General features: G+C 42.3%; 1 protein-coding gene across 1 annotated transcript in view; it reads right to left on the minus strand.

Moving 5' to 3' along the window:
• Positions 1-14,284: 14,284 nt before the first annotated feature.
• The window catches only part of ddx6 (DEAD (Asp-Glu-Ala-Asp) box helicase 6), a 340,514-nt gene continuing 327,583 nt past the window's right edge, over positions 14,285-27,215 (minus strand). Inside the window, exon 15 of the transcript XR_013962235.1 lies at positions 14,285-14,294. The gene's annotated coding sequence lies outside the window, so the exon portion shown is untranslated. The remainder of the gene's footprint in view (positions 14,295-27,215) is intronic.

Below are 27,215 nucleotides of genomic sequence, written 5' to 3' on the forward strand. Positions count from 1 at the left end.
TACTTTTACTCAAGTCACACTTTGAATACAGGCCTTGTACCTTGTAACAGAATGTTCTACCGTCTCCGCCTTTCGGCTGCCAAGGTCGAGCCGAGCTCTTCACTATTTCATTTTATTTCATTTACATTTTATCCTGGTGTCTGACAGGAACAAAGCACATAATAGTTTGTGAGTCGTTTCTGAAATACTGGTCTGAAACCTTCACTTTAACTCTTTGAGTGCCACCCCTTTCACCACTAGAGGGCGCCCAGTGACCAGAGAAAATCCCATAGAGATATGCTGGTATATGCAGGTATATGCAGAAACCCTGCAGCCATGACTTGCCTGAACACTTTCCTTTGTGCATGTACAGGAAGAGGATGAAGTTAGCTTGAAGTTAGCTATTGGCTACCAAGCATTTTAGAAGCCTTATTTTCGTCAACTTAGCCATGATTAAACCTTGCACACCTCATGCATGGGAAAAAAACAGAGAAGAATGAGCTCTAAAAAATCCAATGCAATCCTGGATTGCATTGGAGTGGATTTGTGCAGTTTGTTCACAGCTTTCAAACAAAAAAATCCGATTGGAAATCCGTTCAGGCATTCTTGAGATAATCGCCATTATGTTTTACATGTTATGTAAACAAACATGGCTGCCCTGTATGTTAGATGGGGTTGTATGGGGGTGGAACATGCAAAATCGCGATTGAAATCATGTTCACCAGATTTGATGGGGTCCAAAAAAAAAAAAAAAAAAATCAAAAAAAAAATTTTCCAATTTTTTTTTTTTTTTTAAAAGCCGAACTTGTTCGATACGCTAATAAAGCCGAACTAGTTCGGGATTGGCACTCAATGAGACCAGAGCAACGCTCATATCAAATTTCAAAGCAGCCATCGCAGCTATCCTGATCCACACTAACTCTGTGTGTGTGTGTGTGTGTGTGTGTGTGTGTGTGTGTGTGTGTGTGTGTGTGTGTGTGTGTGTGTGTGTGTGTGTGTGTGTGTGTGTGTGTGTGTGTGTGTGTGTGTGTGTGTATGCGTGCGTGCGTGCGTATGCGGGCGTGCGACTTGCGTGTGTGTGTGTGTGTGTGTGTGTGCGCGCGCATGCACACCAGAATTATTATACTTGTGAAGGCCGGGGGCAGTTCTCAATCTCCACTTAGAAACATCACCACTTAGAAACACGCCCACTTAGAAACAGAGTCTGAGCATTCGCCAGTTTAGCATTCACCAGCGTCGGCAGGATAGCATTTCACCAGGTTAGCATTCACCAGCATCGGCGGCAGGTTAGCATTTCACTAGGCTAGCATTCAGCATCTAAAGCGTCTAATCATTAATCATTCCATGACAATATTTTTGTTCAATGAAGTTTGGCCTTATAGATGTGTCTGTTTCTGTGTTTTCCCTTATTTTTTAGACTACTCATGTAGTGTGTTACAAAATCATTATATAAATGTGAATGTTTCTGAATGGAGATGTGTAACCTAGGTTTAGGTGACACCTCCATTTAGAATAATGGAAGTCAATCTTCTAAATGGCAATGTTTCTGAATGGAGATGTGTAACTGTGAAGGCCAGATGTCCCCACAAGTAGTACAACTTGAGAAATAGAGTGTTACAATGTCCATGGTCCTCACATGTGAGAAATGGATGTGTTATGGTTAAAAAAGACACAGGTTGGGATTAGACCGTTAGAGGTTAGGTTTAGAAGTTACCGTTTGTAGTTATGCCTGGGCTTACAGCACATCTACAAGCTCATATAATGAAATGCACTGCGACACATTGTGAGCTTGTAGATTGTTTATTTTCAAATAAACCTTTGGTACTTTTGTAAGTAAATTCAGAAAACTTTTACTTGTAACAGAGTGGTATTGCTACTTTTACTTTTAACTCTTTCCATGCCACAGAGGTAGATTGACGAGAATCATTAATTAGGCCATCATGCCACAGACGAGAATTGACAAGAAAAGTACTTAACAGAAAGTACCCCTAGCTGACACTCTTCCCCACCCTGTGACAAAGTTTGGGACTTCTAACTTGTTTAGAAAAAAAAAATATTACATTTTCAATTCACACCAACCACTTCTCAATTCTCACACATCCTCAAAACCAGCTCTGCTATTTCACAAGGAGGAAGTATTCCACAGGGCCATTTAGCATTTAGCCTGGGGAGTGTAATCCATTCCAAATGTGCACACGATCGAGTCAAGTTCCTCGCTAATGTCGAACACAATCGGTCCTTTGCGGGACACCTCCGCCGTCAGGAACACTTATTACCTTTTGTGAACATCCTATCCAAAAAGTAAAAGTCTCTCATCTGTTTGCTTCTCAACCGTGGAAGAGGATCCAAGCATCGTGTTGAAATGGAGAGTTTATATCGCTCATGTTGTCAGCCAGTGCATTATTTTCCCCACCATCTTTCACTATGTTTATACCACGTGACCACGCTAAAAACATGGAACGATTTGACAATATGAGCGATTTAAACTCCTTATTTCAACACGCTGCTTCGATTTTCTTCCACGCTTGACAAATAAACAGATTAGAGAGGCATATTACCTGGGATCCTAGGATCTAATGTTCACAAAAGGTAAGAATGTTCGCGAAACGCAAGTGTCTCCCCTGCCGCTGCCGCACAACCTGTTGGTAGCTGAATAGAGTCCAGATCAGCTTTTTATCCACTACACACGACGCATAAAGTTTATATTCCAGTTATTGGTGGTTTTAGGACGATCAACAATTTCAATTCAATTCAATTCAATTTTATTAAAGTGTCAAATCATAACAAGTTATCTCAAGACACTTTACAAAGGCTAAAGAGCCATGAGAGAGAGAGAGAGAGAGAGGAGAGAGGGAGAAACAAGGGAGAGACAAGGGAAAGACAACAAGGGGCACACGCACACACATACACAGGCCCTGCATGCGTGTGTACAAGAACGAACGAACGAACGAACGCACACACACACAGGCGCTGCATGCGCATGCGCATGTAGGGGGAGGGGAAGGGGAGGTAAGGGTAGGGGGGGTGGGGGGAGGAGAGAGAGAACCCGAGCAGAACCTGTACCTGTGAGGTACCCCCTCGAGAGAACTCGAGTGGATACCTCACAGGCCTGAGGCCCCCACCCTGAGCAAGCAATTTGCGACAATGGTAACGAAAAACCCCCTCTTAAGGAGGAGGAAACGTCAGGCAGATCCTGACTGGGGTGAACAGCCGTGCTGCCTCGACCGAGTCGGGGGGACAGTAAGGAACAAAGAGAGAGCAAGAGATAGACACCGAGAGATCCAGGCAGGTCCACAGGCGTGCTTCATGGAGGCCTGCTCTTGGTCTGCACTCTTGGTCTGCAGCTGAGTAGTCGAGTTTTAGTAGCAATCCCAGCAGCTGAGTTGTCGAGTTTTAGGTTTTTAGGTTGTCGAGTTTCCAGGAACTGGAACTGTGGAGTGGGAGACAGAAAAGAAACTCCGGGGATGATCCCCGGAGTTCGAATTAGTGGCAGGCCTTATAATGGCAGGCACAGTGCTAGTTACAATTGCACCAATGTGACACAAACCCACACAACCAAAAGGGAAGAGAGGGAGGAGGGTTCCCCCTCCCCTCTGACCCATTATTCAGCCCAACCCAGTAACTTTGTAGGTTGGGATTAGGAGTGATTGTACGCTGTCTCACAGAGCCACGGCCTTTTGTCAGCCCGGCCATGGTGTCAACATGCACCCGGACATGAGTGAACGAACGAAGCAGCGAACGAACGAAGCAACGAACGAGTGCACGAACGAACGAACGAACGAACGAACCTAATTATAGGCTTTATCATAGAGAAACGTTTTTAATCTAGTCTTAAAAACACAAAGTGTGTCTGCCACACGGACAGAGACTGGGAGGAGGTTCCACAACTGAGGTGCCTGATACTTAAAAGCTCTGGCTCCTGTTCTGGCCTTAGGTATTTTTTTGGGAACGACAAGCATGTTTGCATATTGTGGACGCACCGGTCTAGTAGTACTGCGAGGCTCAATGAGCTCTTCGAGGTACTGCGGTGCCAGACCGTGATATGCTTTGTATGTGAGGAGGAGAATTTTAAATTCAATTCTGTATTTAACCGGGAGCCAGTGTAGAGATGCCAGGGAAGGAGTGATATGATCACTTCTTCTGGCTCCTGTCAATACACGAGCGGCAGCATTCTGGACTAGCTGTAGGCTGTTCAGAGACTTACTTGGGCTGATAATACTGAGTTGCAGTAGTCCAGCCTAGAGGTAACAAATGCATGGACTAGTTTTTCTGCATCGCTTTGAGACAGGATGCGCCTCACTTTAGCAATGTTACGCAGATGGAAGAAGGCAATCTTTGAGGTTTGCTTGATGTGAGAATGAAAAGACATATCTTGATCAAACATAACCCCCAGATTCTTCATAGCAGCCTTAGAGGCCATGGTAATGCCATCCAGAGCAAAGTTCCTATCTGCTAGTTTGTCCCTTAGGTGCTTAGGGCCCAAGACGATAACTTCTGTTTTGTCAGAGTTGAGGAGTAGGTAGTTACTGGTCATCCAACTCTTTATGTCTTTGAGACATGCTTGCAGATTAGCCAGTTGATCCGTTTCATCTGGCTTCATTGACAGATATAATTGAGTGTCATCTGCATAGCAATGGAAGTGTATAGAATGTTTTCTAATGATTTCACCCAGAGGAAGCATATATAGGGTGAATAGTATTGGTCCAAGCACAGAGCCTTGTGGGACTCCGTATCTGACCTTTTCACGTAGTGAGGATGTATCATTAACGTTTACAAACTGAGATCTGTCCGACAGATAGGACTCGAACCATCCCAGTGCGGTACCCCGAATACCAACCAGGTGCTCTAGTCGTTGTAACAGAATATGGTGGTCGATAGTGTCAAAAGCGGCACTAAGATCCAGCAAAACTAACACGGAAAGGAGTCCGTTATCCAGCGCGATCAGGATATCATTTGTTACTTTCACAAGTGCTGTCTCAGTGCTATGGTGTGCTCTGAAACCTGACTGGAAGGTCTCAAATAAATTGTTGTTGTGTAAAAAGTCACACAACTGCTTGGCAACTGCCTTTTCAAGGACCTTAGAGAGGAACGGGAGATTCGATATAGGTCTATAGTTAGCTAAAAGACCTGGATCGAGAGTAGGCTTTTTGAGAAGAGGTTTGATTACTGCTACCTTAAAGGACTGTGGCACATAGCCTGTCACAAGAGAGATATTTATCATATTGAGTAAGGAAGGACCGATCTGGGTCAGGACCTCCTTAAGTAATCTAGTGGGGACTGGATCGAGGAGACAGGTCGTTGACTTGGAGGAAGTGATAATCGAGGTGAATTCAGAGAGCTCGATTTGGGAGAGACTGTCCAAATACACACTAGGCTGCAAAGCCACTCCCGAGGCTGTAAGGTCCACATGTGGACCAGTGGGAGACAAAAGCAGTAGATCATCGATTTGATCTCTGATTTTCTTAATTTTATCATTAAAAAATCCCATGAAGTCATTACTACTGAGAGTTAGAGGAATACGCTGTTTCACAGAGTCACGGCCTTTTGTCAGCCCGGCTATGGTGTCAAAAAGGAACTTGGGATTGTTTTTATTTTCCTCTATTAGGGATGAATAGTAGGCAGTTCGGGCATTGCAAAGGGCCCTTCTATATAGCTTAAGGCTATTCTGCCATGCTATGCAGGATTCGTCCCGTTTGGCTGAGCGCCATATTTTTTCCAGTTTGCGTGAGGCTCGCTTAAGGCTTCTGGTTTCATTGTTATACCAGGGGGCTAACCTCTGTTGCTTTACTACCTTCTTTTTAAGAGGAGCAACAGAATCAAGTGTCGTAAGAAGCGAGCTTGTGACACTGTCAACAAGGTGATCAGTCTGAGAGGGACTATAAATATACATATCTTCAACACGGTTGAAGCATATTGGACTAATGGCTAATGGCAGTTTTTCCTTGAATTTATTTATAGCTTTATCGGATAGACTTCTACCAAGGACATGTGTGTCCAATGGTGGGTAGTCCAATAGTGTGAACTCAAAGGTGATCAAATAGTGATCGGAGAGTTCCTTATCATGTGGGAAGACCACGAGATGTTCGATTTCAATGCCATACACCAAAACAAGGTCAAGGGTATGGTTGGCAATGTGTGTAGGTTTATCTACACACTGGGAGAAACCGATAGAGTCGATTAATGAACTGAATGCCTTACCAAGGCTATCAGTTTCTACATCAATGTGTACGTTCAGATCCCCATTTAAAATAATCTTATTAGAGGCGAGGACCAGACTTGACAAGAATTCTGAGAATTCAGATAGAAATAGAGTGTAAGCGCCAGGTGGGCGGTACACTGTGACAAATAATAGTGGCTGTGATGATTTCCAGCTTGGATGTGAAAGATTAAGAACTAGGCTTTCAAATGACTTGTAAGTAGGTTTGGCTCCTGGACTAATAGCCAAACTGGAGCTGAAGATGGCTGCAACTCCACCTCCTGTCCGTCCTGTGTCACGAGGGATATGTGTATTAGTGTGACTTGGCGGGGTGGCTGTATTGAGACTGACATAGTCGAGCTCACTCAGCCATGTCTCTGTAAGACAGCAAACATCAAGGTGATTGTCCGATATTATTTCATTTACTGTTACACCTTTTTTGCTTAAATATCTAATGTTCAGGAGCCCACACTTAATATTTATATTTACTGGCATTACATCATTGGTTTTGATCTGTACTAAGTTTGTATGCACAGATCCTTGTCCAGCTGGTATATTACGCCTAACTGGTCGAACAGTTATAATTGTTTTAATTTGGGTAGGTGGCTGCTCTGGTGGAAGCACAGAGAAGTGTGTAAGACTGCAACTCTGCTTTCTGGTCTCAACTCTGGTTGGTCATAGATTCTTGATAAAGTCATCCATGTTTTTGGAGATAGTCTGCGCACCATCCCAAGTTGGATGTATGCCGTCTCTCCCCATCAGACCAGATTTCCCCTGGAAGGTTTGCCACTGATCAATAAAGCCCACGTTATTATCTGGGCACCAACCTGACAACCAGCGGTTGAATGAAGCCATACGACTGTACATTTCATCATTAGTCATATCTGGCAGGGGACCAGAGAAAATTACGGAGTCCGACATTGTCTTTGCATATGTGCACACTGACTCAACATTTATCTTAGTGATCTCCGATCTTTTGCGTCGTGTGTCATTGCCACCGCAGTGGATTATAATCTTATCATAGCGTTTAAATGTTTTACCTTTAGCAATTATTTTTAGGTTTGATTCAATGTCGCCCGCTCTGGCCCCGGGGATGCATTTAACTATGGTCCCTGGAGTCACTAGTTTCACGTTTCTCATTATAGAACTACCAATAACCAGAGTTGTATTCTTAATGACAGGTTTAGCCTGCTTAGAGGCTTTGTCATTGATCGGAGGTGGAGATAAATTCTCACTGACATGCTCAATGGGTGTATCAGTGAGTGGGGAAAATCTGTTTGAAACGTGAGGTGGTTGGTGTCCCGCGTGCTTTTGTTTTCGTTTACGCTTTCCACCAGTAACATCCACCCAGCCATTCATGGGCTGGGAGCCACGGCCGGCCGCCGTCGGTGACCGAAAGTGACCCCCCGTTCCCGGCCGCCCGTCAGCATAGCGCAGGCTAAAAGCACCGCTAGCTATGCTAGCTTCCAACTCAAAGAGCCTCGCTTCCAGCGCTGCAAGCACCGTGCACCGGTCACAAACATCCGAGTCAACAAAGGAGTCGGGGTTGTAACTGTACATGAGACATACAGAGCAGGAGCGATGCCCCGAGCGATACTGGAACCGGGGGCCGGGGGGGTAGGGGTGAAAAGCCATCGCCCGGCAGACAGGTTAGCTGCTAGGCTAAGGCTAAAAGCTAGGCTAAGTTGCCTAGCCAACAGTATGGACCTCTGAACAGCAGAACGTCAACCTAGGCAGTCGAGCCCAAGTAGCGATAGGTCGCCACAGGGTACAGGGATAGTTTAGTTTAGTAGTTAGCAGTGATAATGTGTGCCTATTAAGTCACAACAGCACAACAAGATAGGCGCTTAGCAACAGAGCAGCTCCGTAGCAGCTCCGATTGCAAGACGCAAAACAGGAAGTGACGCGACAAGCTTACCGTCAAAGGGTCCGTGTCAAAGGGGTACCAATGGTTTCATTGTTTCTTTGGGTTTTTTATAAAGAAATAACGTTTAGTGTGAAAATCTCTGTAGTTCTATCTATATATATAGGCTATACTCTTATGGCGACAGGCGGGGTCGCCAGCGAAGATGATAATCCCTCGTCCTTTAGTTGGTCTTTGTACCAGATGTCCTCTTTTCGTGGTGTTTTTAGCACAGAAACAACACGTGGGCTATTTGTTGGGCTTCTCTTCCACGTGCGCGCGCAAGACGTGCGTGTGTGACTGAGCGTGCCGCGTGCGTCGTCGTGTCGACTCGTGTGCGCGTGCGTGTGCCTACTATGAGCGCGTGCCGTGTGTACACTAGGAAGACTCCATTCCATTGCATAGTAGCCATACTAGCCAAACAAACATCCCAAAACGTGGTGTTTTTCTTCCGTGCGCGCGTCATGTGCGCGTGTGTGACTGCTACTGTTTGAGTGCTGCGTGGACGCGTTGCGTGCAGTGTGCACGTGGCTGTGCACGGCTGTGCACGCGGCTGTGTCGTGGGGCGGAGCATAAGAGTATAGCCTATATATATACAGTGGTTCACAGAAAATTGAGTCGCCTCAGGTATCTGTAGGTACCTCTGGACACCCACCGGTCTCTCTGGAGATGGGAGTGTCTAAAAATAGGAGGCCGTCCTTTCAGCTTATCTTCTGCAATACAGTCAAGTGACACTAGATGGCATAGCAGAGCAATTAGTTTAACTATTTTGCTGGGGATTGAAATGAACCACAGAAGAGACTACTGTAGATACTAGAGAGTAATTATACTTTAAATGGTGTAAAAATACATTTTGGCATAGGACTTTTTCATTAAATGTTAATTAAATGTCTCATTTGTATTTGTAAGGGTCCATTTAAAACTGGCTATGGGACTAAAACGGATAATTATAAAGTTAACAGTTCACATGACAATGAGCTTATTACCAGCACTTAATAACAGTTCCACTGTTTCAGAGAGAGCATGTTTCATTATGGAAAAGCTCTGCTGTTCGCTTGTCTGTCTTTGTTTCCTTGTTGGTTTGAAAACATGTGTCTACCCATGTTTTTCTTAGATTAGCCAACTAATTCTACTATTTCTTTGCATTTGATGTAATTGGTGTTGGTGTAATGATGTATTACCTAAGTTCTAAGAATTACTTGAGTTCAATGTTGAGGTATTTGTATTTTACTTTAGTATTTACAAATTCAATTTGGTGGTCATTACTTCACAGTGTCTATATATCATTGATTACTGCACCTCTCAGTTCTCAATTATAAACATTTATAATCATGTAGTCCAGGGGGCGCCTGAGGGATTGAGCATACAGTTATGAGAGCACTGGCCAAACTGCATTCCTGGCACTCAGCCGATATCACACGTCGGCTTTGTCCCTTTCAATGTGAGCAGGGCGTCACCCAGCGTCAAAGCCCGCCTCCACATCCTGGCTGTCTGCAAAGGCTGTATGTCTACTCGTGATGTAGCTCTACTGTAGCCTATACAGTATTCTACCCCCACCTCCAAAATAATAAAAAAAAATCTCAACTGAACTGTGTCATGTTCCCAGCCTACATAGGCCTATACTGTGTATTTACCCTTCAACTATAAAATATATATTGTTTTTAATGAGACATGCTTTGTAATTAGGCTATGCTCCCAAATCCATATTATTATCGTCTGTTCGCATATTTCAATGAGTCCCGCAAAAGGAGGTTTTTAGCGAGGTGAAGTGAAACACCAACAAAAGTCACCTGGAAGATGAAGGTCGGAACATTTATAGCCTATGGAGCATATTTCTGGACATTATCTACGGGGATGGGCTATTTCTCTATCAAAATAACAACTTTTCTAGTGTTATTTCTTATCCTGGTAAACATCATGGGTCAAATGTCAAGTTTAGGCTACTGAGTCTGATGTTGATTAGCAAATACATTTGTTTAATTTCGCTGTTTTAATATTTAAATGGTATGATGATGATGAAAGCAACATGCGTGCCTTAAGAGGAGGCTGGACGCACTGGAGAAAAAAAGCAAAATAGCCGATCTGCAAGCTCATAATGGACATGATTTATTTCAGTCTAACAGTGGACTGACACTGGACTGTTTATTCTGTCTGTCTGTCTGTCTGTCTGTCTGTCTGTCTGTCTGTCTGTCTGTCTGTCTGTCTGTCTGTCTGTCTGTCTTGTTTTGTCTATAAACCAATAAATGTTTTATAGCCAATATGCTATAGACATTTTTAAAAGGCTTTCATATACTCCTGACATTTTTCAAATGAGGTTTGGGCTAATAGATCACTATGTGTTCAGTTTAGGCTATTTTCTGGGTTTCAATTAGGCCTACAACAACACAAATAATAGCTAATAATAATACATTTTCGGTTAGTCTGACAGACTGCACTGTTATGCAGCAGGGGAGGGGGTGCTATGACATCCAGCAGCCAGCGGCCAGCGGTGGACAGTAACTGAGTAAATGTACTTGAGTACTTTTACTTTTATTTGTACTTCAAGTAGCTTAAAAGCATGTACCGGTATGTCCTCTTGAATACGTTTATTTAAAAGCAAGTACTGTTTTACTCTTTTTAAGAAGTCCTCCACTCCATCAGTGTTTCAACTGTAAACCTTTGCTTTGTCCCAAACAGCGTCAAAGCCCTCCCCCACATTCCTGGCTGTCTGTGATGCAGCTATGCTGCTCCCCCTCCAACCGTCCTACTGTATATGTTCCATGTTCTCCCTTATAGACTGTTTTTATTTAATTTTTTGACACTTGCTTTGGCAATGTAAACGTATGTTTTCTCACAAAATGTCATGATTACCGAAAAGTATTGTCACATCTTCTTCTGAGACGTTGACATTTACCAGAAGAGGAGGAATGGAGAAGGATTTCTACAGGCATTAGGCCTACATTTATGACCATGATGAGCTTGTATTTTCAAATGGCCTAAATGTAGGGCTGAAGTGGTTGTATGCCTTTATAGCCTAATAATCGAAATTTGCAAAGTATCTAACTGTTTTCAAAAGATTGTAGTGGAATAAAAATAGCCTACTCGAGTAAATGTACTCAGTACACCAATGAAGCCTGCGTGTGCCGTCAATTCAACACGGGCGGACAATAGAACTGGTTCAACATGTTTGGCACAGATACTTGTGTATTGGAAGCAATTAGCTTGTCTAGAGGGTCGCCTATATGGTCAGCTGCTCCCCCTCCAACCGTCCTACTGTATATGTTCCATGTGATGTTCTCCCTTATAGACTGTTTTTATTTAATTTTTTGACACTTGCTTTGGCAATGTAAACGTATGTTTTCTCACAAAATGTCATGATTACCGAAAAGTATTGAAAAACAGTGTGGTAAATAATAGTTTGACATTTTAACTTGACCTTTCACTCTGTAATTAGAAAGGGACCCTTTCACAAAAGCAAAAGCGATTGGTCATGTCAGAGGCTTGGTTCTCAAAAACCTCCTCGCTGTCACATCTTCTTCTGAGACGTTGACATTTACCAGAAGAGGAGGAATGGAGAAGGATTTCTACAGGCATTAGGCCTACATTTATGACCATGATGGCATTACATTATTATTATTAAACCACAATCAAATGTTTGTCCAGGTGTCTGGGACAACTAATACATCTTTATGAACAACTTTATGAGGCTATTGGAAAAATGTTGCCTACTGCCTTGTTTCCAAATAAAGAACAATTTCAATTGAACATGTGAACAAAAGTTGTGTCTTTTTCGTTTCCTTATATTTAGCTTATTATTATTATGTCACGTTTATGTTGTTTTGGGACAGTGTGTGAACCAATTATTTTGTAATTGTTTGTGTCACAACGTTCTGTCATTTGATGACTTCTCCGCTCTCTCTCTCTCTCTCTCTCTCTCTCTCTCTCTCTCTCTCTCTCTCTCTCTCTCTCTCTCTCTCTCCCAGCCCTAGAATATATATATACATACAGTATATAGTATCAAAATCAGCTTACAGTTTTTTTTCGATTGCTAAAACACATTTTTTTTAAATTTGGCACAATTTTCACAACCTTTACTTCTGTCCCCAATCGCTTGACTCAATTTGTTACTACTTTAGATTTCCTTATCATATTAGACTCTGACTTTCCTTCTTTACACTCTGATGTAAATTTCACATCACCTTGTTGTCAAAACACAAGACACACTTTTCAGGTTTGCACACACTTCTCACATAAAATCTCATAGCATCAATCCACAACACACAAATATTCAAATCTCTAAACTTTCGGGTCAGGCGAGCAATTCAGAGCCAGGTCCCACTGCTTCAGGCCATGGAGGAGGCTTATGGAGATGTGGGCTTTGAGGCCTGTCAGGGCTTCATGCGGCACTCTAGGCCAGGGGTTTTCAAAGTGGGTGATGGGGCACCCTGGGGTGCCACGACGGCAGTCCAGGGGTGCCGCGAGATCATTTGATAATATTTTGAATTTATTTGGACACTTGAAAAAATATTATTTATTATATAAAGTACAAAGTTATTTTCAGTCAGTTCTAACCAAAATGGCTATTATGTAATGGCTCAACGTTTTCCTCGCAACATAATCACTAAAATATCGTCACTGTCGGGCAGAAAACTTGTATCTCCAAGTTTCAAATGTGTACGGCTTTTGGTAAAGAAAAGCCATGCTACATCATACAAGACTGTCGCACAAAACTATTGAAAACAGCCGATCTACAAGCACACAACGCGTTGTGGGCTTGTTTGGAGTGTTTGGGGGTAAACGTTTAGACCTACAGTCAATAAAATGTTTTGTCTGCATATTTGTGTGCTGTTTTATGTTTGTCTATGAGAGAAGTGGGCATACACTGGGTCATTTTACAAAAAGGGAATTGGTTCATTTACCAGAGTAATTGACATTCATTCAGTGTGTTCCATTTCGACAATTGTGTTTTCAATTTTGCTCTTCAGTGTTCTGTTCATGCTTGGTAGTGTTCAGCCAAAAGCTAGTTGTGTTTATTCAATGAATGCATGTGTGTGTCATGTGAAAATATGGCTGTGTTTACCAAATGAAAACACGAGTTCCATTTTGTGAACATGTTAAGAGATTTGATGGCAAAGAGTTGTTTTGCAAAGGGATCTTCAACGTTTTCAGATCAAGGACCCCTTAGTTGAGAGAGAGATGAAGCAGGGACCCCCACAACCCTTTGTACCTCAACCTCTGTGCTTACTGCTTAGTATGCTCTTTTTTCCCCTCCACACCTAAAGTATTTGCCGAAAATAGCCAATCTGCAAGCTCACAACACTTTGCAGTGTGAGGTGTTGTGAGCTTGTAGATCTGCTATTTTTGAAAAATTGTGAAAATGAGTGCAAGTCTTTGAATATCTTTGACCAGATCTTTGACCCGACTTCTAAATCCTTCCTCTAAAATCGAAATCATGCTGTTCTCAAACCTTTTCATGTGAAGGACCCCCAAAATTACAGGTATTTGGCCACGGACCCCCCATCTCAAAATATGTTATTCCAGGGACCCCCCAGAAGCAAATATTTGAGTTACAAATGTTCGCTTTTAAGTAGATATATTCAAAGACTTGCAAAAAAAAACATGATTTAAAAAAAATAGCAGATCTACATGTGCTTGTATATTTGCTATTTTTCAATAGTTAAAGCAGTCAATAATCCTAGGCCTAAATGGGTTAAACAAATAATTACAATTTGAGTGCAAAAATAACTTGAAAAGAAACTATTTACAAGCTCACAATGCAGGTAGAGATAACAAGTAACCAACAAGTAATAGACTCGAATAGTCGACTCATATTGAAGAATCGCCACCCCGTGGCTGAACAGCCACACTACACGTTGAAATAAAATATCACATTTCTAGGGGGCGCGGCTAAGAATTTGGAGGCGTGTTTGACAGAGGTACCTCTAGGCACCTCTTGACACCTCTAGGTGTCATTTTAGACTTGGCGACGCTAAATGTTGTAACCCACTGTAGATAGAACTACAGAGATTTTCACACTAAATGTTATTTCTTTATAAAAAACCCAAAGAAAATGTTTTTTTATATATTTTTTTGTTTTGATTTGTCTGACAACAATACTTTATACATGTATGATGTCACAGAAGCCAAAAAAATAAAGTTTGAAGAGAAAGAAATGCTTGAACAAGTGTCTTTCACAAAAGGGCCAATTTCTCCTGTTTCTGTTTGTTTTGCTCCACTCTGGGGAAGAGCAGACAGTTTTAAAACTAATATAGCGCAAGAACCAAACATAGCTGAAACCCCTGGTTAACTTCTGGTGAAAGTGCACAAGTTGCACTTTATTTGAGATACTGGGTGAATTTTTTTTGTCTTTTTGATAATTCTCAGTAGAGCTAGAAAGACTGGTGAAAATAGTAGCCTATAATGGTGGCATGGGAATAGAGCAGGCCAGTAAACAGTAGCATGGAAAGTGTTAAGTAAAAATCGGAGTACTTACTTCCACCTCTGTGTGTGTGTGTGTGTGTGTGTGTGTGTGTGTGTATGTGTGTGTGTGTGTGTGTGTGTGTGTGTGTGTGTGTGTGTGTGTGTGTGTGCGTGTGCGTGTGCGTGCGTGCGTGCGTGCATGCGTGCGTGCGTGTTGCCACAGAGACAAATGGGACGCTGTTCAAATACAGAGCATCATCAGAGATCGGTGCATGGAGTGCTTCCAAATAGGCGGGATGGAATGATTGCTTTCCAATTCCTCCCATCAGACGAATTGAGGCCAATGGTCAATTATATTCCTTGCCAATTCACCTTTATATAAGATTCCTCTCAGCTCGATCGCACACTTCGCTCTGCCAAATGCTCCTCTGCCTCTCGCGTCCACTCTCCTGATGAAAACAGACAGAAATAGCTGCCGGGGCCTGCAGGTTATAGGCAGATCAAACAGCAATGTTTATTCTATATGGTTCTCAAACATTTTCATGTCAAGGAACCCTAAATCAATATGTGTTTGGCCGCGGACCCCCATCTGAAAATATTTCATGCCATGCCGGAACAGTGTTGAGTGTGTAAATCTGCTATTTTACACTAACTGACCAACTAAATTTGATGTTATATTAACACATTTAGCTGGAAACAAACATTGGCCAAATTGTTAAATATTAGAGGCGGAAATTGTGAAAATAGACGATCTACATGCTCACAATAGAACCGTGTTATACAAAATGTAATGCCTCAACTCTACGTGCTAGTCATGGTTGTGTGTGTGTGTGTGTATGATTATTCTGAAGAATATGTCGTAGAAATCGAAACGTCAGTCACCCTTGCTAGCACCCTAAAATAAAATAAATATTGTCCTGTTCCTGTGACACACTGTAGGCCCCTATAACACCTTATTCTGTCTTGAGGCGTGGTGGTATTCCTCTTCTTCTCAGAATGTCAATAAGACATCATGCAGAGCAGCTACGCAGTAGTTACACAAAGCTCTGGTTCTTAAAAACGACCTCAAAAACAGACACATTAATATGCATTGAGTACAGGCTTCTTCATGACCTGGCTGGGAATTGAATTTCGAGTCTCCGACCTCACAGCCTCAGGGCAGACACACTAACCACAAGGCCACTGAAGAGGTTTTAATCCATAGCAGTAGCACCGTAAATTAATAAGTGCGATGTGATGCATTTTGAGCTTGTATTATTTTCACAACTTTTTAAATAGTCAAGCGTTATTATAATAAACATGATGACATGCCCAAAATAGGTAAAACAAAACGATGCTGTTTTCCTCTGTTTGTGTAGGAAGAAGGTTTGGATCTTTACTGTGATATCTCGCGCTTAAAATACAATATACCTTGGTATATGTTGCGTGTAAACAATTTTAGTACTTCTGGGGTGATGCTGGCCTTGCGGTCCAGGCCTATGCCGCATAGGCTCTAATACCTCACAGCGTGTTGCGGGTTTGAGTCCCAACAACCTTTGCTGCATGTCTCTCCCTGTGTCTCTCTTTCCTGTTTATCTACACGTGATCTAGGCCTATCAATAAAGGCAGAACGAATTACAGGTAAAACAACTATAGTGATTTTCAAAGCAGTTGCCCTCCAATCACCTCCAGTCACAGAGGGAGCGCTCCCTACGATCACGGCACCAGAGCCTGCTTGTTCGCACAGCTCTATCCAGCGTGCGAAGGTGGAGAACCACTCAGAACAGCAGATCCTTCAAGCTGACAACCGTCACGTCGCGGACGTGACGGTTGTGATGTCAGCTGTTCTCGGCGTGCAATTCCATTGCGGGGTGAAGAACAGGGACGTGCTGGGCCCCTGATTCAGGCCGGGAAAAAGAGTTGGAGAGGCCCTCATTTTTTTATTTTATATTTCGTCGGTGTCGGGTGGAAACCTTATATGTCCAAAACCGTTTGTTTTGTATTTATCATTTTAAAAATGATTTAAACTAGTGAAAACAGCCGATCTACAAGCACACAACGCCTCGCACCGCGAGGCGTTGTGTGCTTGTAGATCTGCTGTTTTCACTACTTTTGTGCAACGGCCTTGTATGATGAAGCAGGGCTTTGCTTTGCGAAAAAATGTATACGTTTGAAAATTGGAGATACAATGTTTCTGCCCGACAGTGACAATTTACTTTGTTGGCCGCACATGCAGTCCCCAAAATGGAACGAAGGCCGACATTTTATTTTTATTTTTTTCCTAATGGCCGGCCTGGACCGGCCGGGAATGAACCGGCCGTTCAGGAGTTGTCCCGCTTTTCCCAATGGCCAGCACGTCCCTGGTCTCACTATAAGACCACCTCATCATCCAACACAGAGGAGGAGGTTGAATGAACTGAAACCAAACTCCCGCAGACGAGTACTGCAACAATTATCTGTTATATCCGTTTCACAAATTCTAAAATGTAGTCGATGACCTTAAATAGCCACAGTCTTAGTTGCTGGTCCATAGCCTGGCAGGATGCTGATCCCATTGCCTGGATGGATGATTGCTCGGTCGTTAGACAATTAAAACATAGTTGGCCTCGAATGGATTTCAGAAATATTTGAAAATTGAGGTCCTTGGCCTGCTGCCAGAATGCACAAGAAATATGATGCTGATTAGCAAGTGCGATTAGCTGTAGACAAAGACTAACACGCACGCGCACACTCACGCTCACACACACACACACACACACGCACACACACACACACACACACACACACACACACACACACACACACACACACACACACACACACACAGGGGCGTCACACCAAATTCTGGGCCCTGGGTACAAGGATTCACTGCGGGCCCCCCATGAATGTTAACTATTGAAAAATAGCAGATATACAAGCTCACTTGCGAGCTTGTATATCTGCTATTTTTGAAAAATTGTGAAAATGTGTGCAAGAAACCTATGTCAAGGACCCCCAAGATGATATGTATTTGGCCACGGACCCCGATCTCAAAATATTTTGTTCCAGGGACCCCCAGAAGCAAAAATTTAGTTAGAAATGTTCGCTTAAAAAATACATATATTCAAAGATTTTCACACATTTTCACAACTTTTCAAAAATAGCAGATCTACAAGCTCGCAGCGCGGCACTCGGTGCCACGCTGTGAGCTTGTATATCTGCTATTTTTCAATAGATAAAGTTATTAGGGCCCCTCCACCCTGGGCCCCAGTAACTCAGTCCCACTTTCCTACCCCTTGTGACGCCCCTGCACATACACATACACACACACACGCACGCACGCTCGCACGCACGCACACACACACACACACACACACACACAAACACACACACACACACACACACACACACACACACACACACACACACACACACACACACACACACACACACACACACACACACACACACACGCATGCACACTGTGCTGGAACAAGACAATTGCGGCACAAGGGTGAAAATATGACCTCCTAGCGGAGATAATTGATATAATAAATAACGGTTTATGGTGGATGTCAATATTATTACGGTTTACAATATTATACAGTAGAATTTATGGTGTTACAGTACATTACAAATATGATTACAGTTTATTCCAACCCAGCATAGTAATCATAATGCCATAAATTACTTTGTTTAAAAAAGAGGACATGCACAGTCAATTCTTTTACGTGTACAATATGTATTTGTACATTAAATATTAGTGCCATTCTAGCACGTACAAACCTGCTGATTTGCAAATTAAAATATTTTCAAATGTTTGCTTGCTTGTTGGTGTGTTTTTTAATTTGTTTTGTGTGATGCTCATTGTGGTGCAGACCTGGGCACTGTGCGGCCCGGGGGCCGGATGCGGCCCTTTGGTTCACTCTGACTGGCCCTTGTAGGGTTAATGGCAAATTACGAATTCTAAAACGGCTAGTCCATTCCTTGATTCTGATTGGCTGGTTTCCCTTAATTGCCGTGGTATATGAGACTATAACCCACACCTTGAATCAGTTTATATCAAACCCAGGTGTGTTATTTCTTTCCACAGTGTTCCACAGTGCACCAATTATCTGCACCTGTGTTGTTGGCAAAAAAAAGCTGGGAACTACTTTCTTGTAGCTGGGAACTTTCTTGCAGACCTTGTAGTGAATTATCAGTGAAATAGAACAGTTTTAATTGGTACATGTCTATTATTTTTCATGTTCCCATATATTGTAACCGTTTTAGAAAACAATAAGCCACTCGAGGCCTATCGCGGGCATGGTCATTTGTGATCAAACTATGTTTGATTTTGAGGGTGGGGGTGTTACATCCCTATGCATTTTCTATTATTCTATTACTATTTTCTAGTTTATCTTATTAGTTTACTATTGTTCCCAATATTGGTTGGAGTCCACATATACTCATACTAGTGTCAGTTTAGGTCTTGGCCTTGTGTTGGAGTGGGAGGAGACGAGACCTGAACTTGGAGGAGACCTGAGTGAGCTGAGCTTGATGGAGAGCTACACCCTGATTCCACCTGGTCCAATCACCTGCGGGGCCTCCCTACAAAAGCCTTGCCAGCCCAGAGCTCCTCGTCAGTTTGTTCCCTGCTGCCCATGGGGGAACATCCTGTCCAACATACATGACACTCACATGCTGCTTCTCTGGGAGCTACTCTATCGTAGTTTCCCTCTGCTCTGTGTAGCTTTAGAAAATGCTTAGCTTATAGCATTCTTACCTCTGTGAGTCTTGAGAACATTGGGAACTTGACTTTGTTTAAACCCACAACTAGGTTGTGGCCTTCAGCTAACACGTAGCTACCACTGCCTGCTTTTAGTAATCGCTCATGTTTTGATAGTTTAGAATAGTGTAGTTATGTTAGTTTAGTAATCTCATGTAATTTTGATTTGGTCTAGTTTAGTTATTTAGTGGTTAATATATAAGTTTAGGATTAGTTCATTTTGATTGTTTCTTTTCTTTGCAGGGTAGTTATTCATTTGAGTTATTGTTAAAGTTGTTCCTTTGTGTTATTGCATTCAATTATTATTTGTAAAATGTTCCTTAAATACTCAACAAAAGAAGGTATAAATAAAAATACTTCTTCCACCTACCTTTTGCCTTATTAATGTTGCATATCCTTATACCCCTAGACTGGGGCATGTAACATTAATGCGCCTCGTGTCTCCCTACGCCTCTCAGCTGGTGTAAAATACCAGGTAACCACTCGCCTCTTGTGGCTTATTGCTTCAATAAACACATTTTCTAATTTTACCTCATGCACTAAAACTAAATTTCAAGTTTTGTATTCACGTATGGACGCAATGTGTACATCAGCATGTGTGTGTGTGTGTGTGTGATCATTGGATGTTGTCTCAATAACAAGCAGGTGGTCAGACTGGTCACAAGTCAAGACGACCTGCCTTCTGTCGACCTGCCTTCTGTCGATGCAGAATTTTTCAACAAAAAATTGGACTGCTGAGTATTTATTTACTGAAGTCGGAGGTAAAGCTGTGTGTTTAGTTTGCGGGGAGCACATCTTGCGGGGAGCAATGCTTTTTGACCCGGCCCTCCAGGAGCGTCAATTGGGTATGGCAGGGGTATGCAGCTGCCATACCCTGGGTCCAGGGGGAAAAATAAAAAGTTACTTTTAAATATAAATCCATGTGCTGGTTATTATGTTGTTAAATTACAGTAAAATAACTACAAATGCAAAATGTAACAATATGGCCACGTTAATAAGGTATTATAATTATATTCTCCACACTTGTATGGGGCTTTTAAGCCGTGACATCATTTTGTAGGCAGAGGAGAATCTGCCCCCAGAGCATTTTCTGTCCCTCGCTATTTCAAAAAACGACTAAAAAATAACGACTAAAGTATAATTCTAACACTTTCCTTTCAACAACAAAGAGAAAAAAAATGTGTAAATAGTAAAAATAGTAAAAAGATTCACGGAAACTGGGGGCAGAAATTCTCCTCTGCCTACAAAATGATGTCATACTTAACAGCCCCATTCCCCCCATCTTGACAAAATGGTATATTCCCAGGATCCGCAGGTCAGCTGCACAGGTGCAATACATTATTGTTAATTGTGGCACGTTTACTAACATGCCAAGTTTAGTTGCACTTGAACAACCGTTCCAGGCTGCCATATCCAGCCCAAGAAACCGTAGAAACGTGGGGGGAAAATAAAATGTACTTCTTAAAATAAATGTATCATGCCTATTGCTAAGGTATGGCAACATGACTGGTGTCGGCACGCGTGCAAGACACCAGTCATGTTGCCATACCTCAGCTTTTTCTGAACTGATGCCACAATATTTTCTGTTGTTCATGTGGCCCTATGGAAAGAAATAATTGCCCATCCCTGTTGTAGTGTGTATAAAACTGGTTATAGGGTAAGAGAAAACCATTTACTGTTATCTTTCATTCTTAAAAACAGACCTGAGTTGCAACTGTGCTTGGACTGCTTGTTCCATCTACCAAATCTCTTCAACATCAGCTATTTTTTTTTAACAAATGTTCCCCCCCGGCAGAATAGGCATGCTGGTGTTCAAGTGGTTAAAGATTTACTCTTAAAGACACTTAAAGAAGCATGAATCCCGCAAACAAAATATTGTTTCTGGGACTCTGGACAGAGGCAACAATTTAACTTGATCTATGGATTTCATTTAACGTTATCTACTAATATTAGATAACGTTAAATGAAACCCATGGCTCAGTGAGGTTCAGTGTGTGAACTTCATTTGTTCAGGTGGTGAATGGTGACCCGTATTACTCTGATAGGCATCAGTAATGCTTCATATCGTCGTTGTCGGGTGAAAACCTTGTATGTCCAAAACTGTTGGTTTTGCATTTATCATTTTAAAAATGATTTAAACTAGTGAAAACAGCCGATCTACAAGCACACAACGCCTCGCACTGCGAGGCGTTGTGTGCTTTTAGATCTGCTGTTTTCACTACGTTTGTGCAACGACCTTGCATGATGAAGCAGGGCTTTACTTTGTGAAAGAACGTACAAATTTGAAACTTGGAGATACGAGGTTTCCACCTGACAACGACGATATAATCAAACACCTTTCTCTTCTCCCTTAGAAAGTAACTGTATTTTCATGTTTTGTTCTCCCTCTTGTAAAGACACATGAAAATATAAACTTGAAGGTATGTGTACAATAAACTAGACCAGGTCAACCTGGTTGTGCCAGACCCCCTGTCTGTCATCATCATTTATGACATCATACCTTTTGTAGGCATGTCATCATCATGTCATCATCATATATACCCTTTATATAGAAAACCCGGACAGACATTTGCTTATGTAGGCCTACCCATTTCATGGGTCTGGCAACAATGAGGAGCAATGGGGTCGTATATATTGAGTGTAATAACCTGAATTTATATAGTATCTTTCAAAAACCCAAGGAAGCTTTATGATATATCAACAAAAATAAACAATCTATTTGCCAAAAGCCTGAGTGAACAAGTGTCTCTTCAGTGCGGACTCCAAAGTCCAAAGTTGGCACCTGGTGAATCTTCATGGGGTGAGAGTTCTAGAGGGTTGGGGCTACCATACTGCTTTTGGGGGGTCCCCAAAATATTTGGGGGGGTCCCCAGTGATTAACCCTCCAGAGCCCTCTGTTGTATTATTACAACGTTTGTATTTTATCCAAAAAAAGGTTTAAATCATTTTATTTTAGCTCCCCCTACCACCTAAACATCACCATTGGATTCTATTGTTTAGTATTACAATGCCATTGGCCACAATATTTGCATATAAATACCCCCACAGAGGCTGACATTAACACCCGCTGACATTCCAGAGTTTTGACTAACAACATCTCACTTTTTCATGGAAGCTATTCCTCACAAAAAAAGTTTGGGTTATCATTAGAATGTCTAGAACATGTACATATGTTATTATTGTGAAAAATATCCCCCATATGTAAATTAAAGCATGATTTATGATTTATGATCATAAAACATTACATTTTCCTCTGAATAAGACTCCTACACCACCATCTGATTTTTTTCATTTTTTTATTTCAAGTATTTCTATTTTTGGGCCTTAGAGGGTTAATTTGTTTTCTCACTCAACAATAAACAAACCAACAAAGTTTAAGTGTATAGATGGTATATGCACATTTCCAAAGTGATAATTTAAGGACATTTTAAATACCTCTAAAATGACAAATTAAACATTGGCCAAATTGTCTAATATAATATAAAAATTGTCTAAGATACAGACATTGTGAAAATCGCCAAGGTAATTACAACCAGTCGGGAGGAGATGAAAGCGTGGATGAGGGTCTCAGCAAACCGAGTCTGAGAGTGAAGGCCGCGGAGACCGGAAATGTTTTTGAGGTGGAAGAAGGCAGATTTGGTAACATTAATTTGGTGCATCGATTGAAGACGGTAGAGTTCTACAAGCTCACATCACATCGTGATGCATTGTGAGCTTGTAAACTACCGTTCTCTGTATTTTTGAAAATCAACAATTTCACTCAAATGTATTATTGATTTAATGTATTACATAGATCTGTGTGCACCACAGCAGCAAGCGAAGAGAGAACTACACACTGCTTTGTAGTTGCTTTGCAAAATGCTTTACCAGATTGAGGCATAATTGATTTATTTTTATTGTTATGTAGCTGACTAAAGCCATCCTTGCAGCAGCAGTGGAAGGTAATTTGAGGTATCACCCAATTTCAAAGAGCTCTTTTTCTATTTAGACCACTCCAGGGGCAGAGTTTGGCATGGGACTGGAATAAAATGTTTGCCTGAACTTCTGTCTCTTGATTTAGAATTTAAAACATGAATAAAAGTGTTTCATGTTTCTCTTATAAGGCAGTAAAAGCGTTAATTATTTTTTTCCTAAAACGCTTGTTTAAACCAGGCAATAGTTTTGCTTTTCCTTTGCACATTGGCTGACGTGAAGCACCTGTGTTCTGGCGAGCTTCAACTATTCTGTGTTCTAAACCAGTGGTTCTCAACCTGTGGGGGGGTGGGGGGGTGGGGGGGGGGAGGCCCAATGTAATATTACAACGTTTGTATTTTATCCAAAAAAAGGTTTAAATCGTTTTATTTTAGCTCCCCCTACCACCTAAACATCACCATTGGATTCTATTGTTTAGTATTACAATGTCATTGGCCACAATATTTGCATATAAATACCCCCCACAGGGGCTGACATTCACACCCGCCACACCCGCTGACATTCCAGAGTTTTGACGAACAACATCTCACTTTTTCATGGAAGCTATTCCTCACAAAAACATAAGTAAAATGCCTGTACTATTGTTTTTGGTGATCATTAGAATGTCTAGAACATGTACATATGTTATTATTGTGAAAAATATCCCCCATATGTAAATTAGAGCATGATTTATGAGTTATGATTTATGGCTATAAAACCTTACAAAAACATTTTTTTGAAAAAAACATTACATTTTCCTCTTATTAGGACTCCTACAACACCATCTGATTTTTTTCAATTTTTTATTTCAAGTATTTCTATATTTGGGCCTTAGAGGGTTAAGGACGTTTTAATACCTCTAAAATGACAAATTAAACAAAGGCCAAATTGTTAATTATTAGAGGCAGAAATTGTGAAAATAGCAGATCTACATGCTCACAGCATGTAGATCTGCTATTTTCACGATAGAACCATGTTATACAAAATGTAATGCCTCAGCTCATAGTACTCGTCAGGGTGGGGGTCCCCAGTTAAAATATGATTATTTTGGGGGTCACGGCCTGAAAGGTTGAGAACCACTGTTCTAAACAACAGAACCACTCAGTTACCTGATCAATGAATCTGCCTTGTGTGGCTCCACTCTACCTATTGAAGTAGTTGGACCCCCTGTTCCTAATTTGCTGGGGACCCCCTAGAACCCCCTCAAGGACCCCTGGGGGTCCCCAGGCCCGACATTGAGAACCAGTTGGTTTTGCAGAGACTGTCCTATTGTGTATATACTGTGGACATGGAAAATTGAATAATTATTACTGTGGACATGGAAAATTGAAAAGTTATTATAATGTTCTTTTGAAGGTCATTTACTGAGCATATTTGATTTGGATTGGTATGTGTGTGTGTGTGTGTGTGTGTGTGTGTGTGTGTGTGTGTGTGTGTGTGTTAGGCCCCTGCAAGCCCGACGGGACCCGACCAGGGCCCGGCCCGGCCCGCCAAAACGGGCCGGGCTTGGGCTCGTTTCGAAACTCACCAACGGGCCTAGGGCCGGGCCCGGGCTTAGAACCATGCTCGGAACATTTCGCGCTGTGAATTTCACACATGACGTCTCTGTGTGTGCGCTTAGCTAGAATGGAGTGTGGTGTGTGAGTGAGTGCTGCCTCCCATAGCCTTCTAGGCTAATAGCCTTCTAGGCTATGGGTTCTATCCGTATCTATAGCAACCACGGCTCTGATTGGTCGTGACATGAGTACATTAGCCAATGGAGAGCCGCAACGAGCCGAGGGCTTGACGGCTTTTCTTTCTTCTCACAGTCACACAAGTCTACTCTGCGACTCTGCGAACACAGCGAGACTAGAACATTAGGAGCACTACTGCAGTTTCACCCATTTCACCGTCATTTCTCAAATAAATCGCCCTGTAATGATTCCCCGACCTCCCGAGTCCCGTATCAGTTACGGGATGCGTGCGACGATACTCTGTATTTTACGAGATGGCCACGGGCGGCAAGCCGACAATAATATCAATATCTAATTGCTGTGAAGATATACAGTAACATAACAAACGGTGGGTGGAGGAAGATTTCTTGCGTTGTGATGTGATGTGTGTGTAATTACTTGCTGTGCTGTTGTGTTGTGTTGTGTTGACTTCTTTCTTTTAATCAGAGCGCAAGACGAGCACAGCTATAGAGGGCTGTACATACATCTCTCAGTCTCCGTCCTCTCCGACCATAGTTTTCGTCGGAAAGTTTCGACTTTCTGACGTGCGTGCAGCTTTCCGAACTCAAATTAGGAGTAATCATTTTCAGAAGTTGCAAGAGATGTCATTTTGTAGTTGAACTGGACCTTTCCGACGCAAATTTCGGTGGTCTGTGACAGTATGGACTCCCCTTGAGAGTGTAGCTGCAGCAGCGCGCAGCGCACACAAATAATTAATTAATAATAAGGTGACGGGCTTCGGGCCGGGCTCGGGCTTTAAATAGCAGCACCAAACGGGCCACGGGCCGGGCCTGGACTGAAGTCCACGGGCCAGGGCCGGGCCCGGGCCCACATTTTAGGCCTAGTGTGTGTGTGTGTGTGTGTGTGTGTGTGTGTGTGTGTGTGTGTGTGTGTGTGTGGGCGGGGGGGGGGGGGGGGGGGGTGGCATTATTTGGTTGCTCTGTTAAATCGGTATGCTATTAAGAGGAAAGTTTGTTTAATTCTAAATTAAACAAGCTTCAGGGTTGAAGTCTCCATGGATGCTGTCCTTGACATTGTTTCTGGGGTTACAGTATAAGCATGTGTAGTGAATAGAAATTATGAAAATTAGGCCTTTTGATGAACACTGATTTAAAGACAGTGGCACCGCGAGCGTTCAAATGTGGTTTAAATAACTCTGTTGATATTGTCAAGCAGTAGGTGTCCTACGTAACACCTGGGCCTAAATGTCTCTATAGGGGTCTTTAACGTTTTCAGGCCAAGGACCCCTTAGTTGAGAGAGAGATGAAGCAGGGACCCCCACAAACTGTTCATAGATTCCATATAGTTTCATGGTTTGACAGCGCAATCATCAGTGTATTTTGGATTCATGTCAATTTATGTTTTCAGATATTTAACCACTTGAACCGTCAATACTTAATAAACATGACCTTTTACTCTGTACTTAGTGTGCTCTTTTTCCCCTCTACACCAAATGTCTTTGCTGAAAATAGCCGATCTACAAGCTCACAACGCCTCGCAGCGCAAGGAGATCTGCTATTTTTGGATACAGTTCTCAGAATATGGACGCTAGGGTTCAAGTTCAATATAAAAATGATTGGAAGATTTGGAAGACCTCCTGTAGTAACTGTGAGGACCCCCTAGGGCAGTGGTTTTCAAAGTGGGTGACGGGGCACTCTGGGGTGCCGCGACGGCAGTCCAGGGGTGCCGCGATATACTTTGATAATTTATTTGTACAATTAAAAACAACTATTCAGGATCATTTTAAACTTGAATTTTAAATCTTCAGTCAGCTCTAACCAAAATAGCCATTATCTCAATGTTTTCCTTGCTAACATTTGCCATAAATATAAGGTGCCAGGAGTGAAAAGGCACCCCTACATTCATTAAGATAATCTAGGGGTGCCTCGGATGAAAAAAAGTATTTTAGGGGTGCGCAGAGCCAAACACGTTTGGGAACCCCTGCCCTAGGGGTCCCGGACCCCCTGTTGAAGACCCCTGCTCTAAGAGTAAGGCAGTGCAAATGGAACCAAGTGGTCCATTTGGCTCCATTTGCTCATTCTTACCTGTGACTGTGAATGTCCATTTGGACCCTGGAGGTCCCTGGCCTGGACCCCACTTTGAGAACCACTGGAGAAGGAGACCAACTCCAACCACTGCAGATGTACTAGTTGTATTGTAGTACTCTAGTCTACAGACTCCTTAAAATAGCCCTTTATTCATTCAAATAAGTCCCAGATTGTAGCTTTAAATGCCCATGATTTTACATAAGAACAAAATACAACTATAATGTAGATAATATCACACTGCTGCCCCGTGTTAGCAATGGCAGATAGAGTCTAGCTGAGCTAGGCTAAAAATGTACTGGCA

This window comes from Nannobrachium achirus, assembly GCF_963921795.1.
Source record: "Nannobrachium achirus genome assembly, chromosome: 8".
In the NCBI taxonomy this organism is placed as follows: domain Eukaryota; kingdom Metazoa; phylum Chordata; class Actinopteri; order Myctophiformes; family Myctophidae; genus Nannobrachium; species Nannobrachium achirus.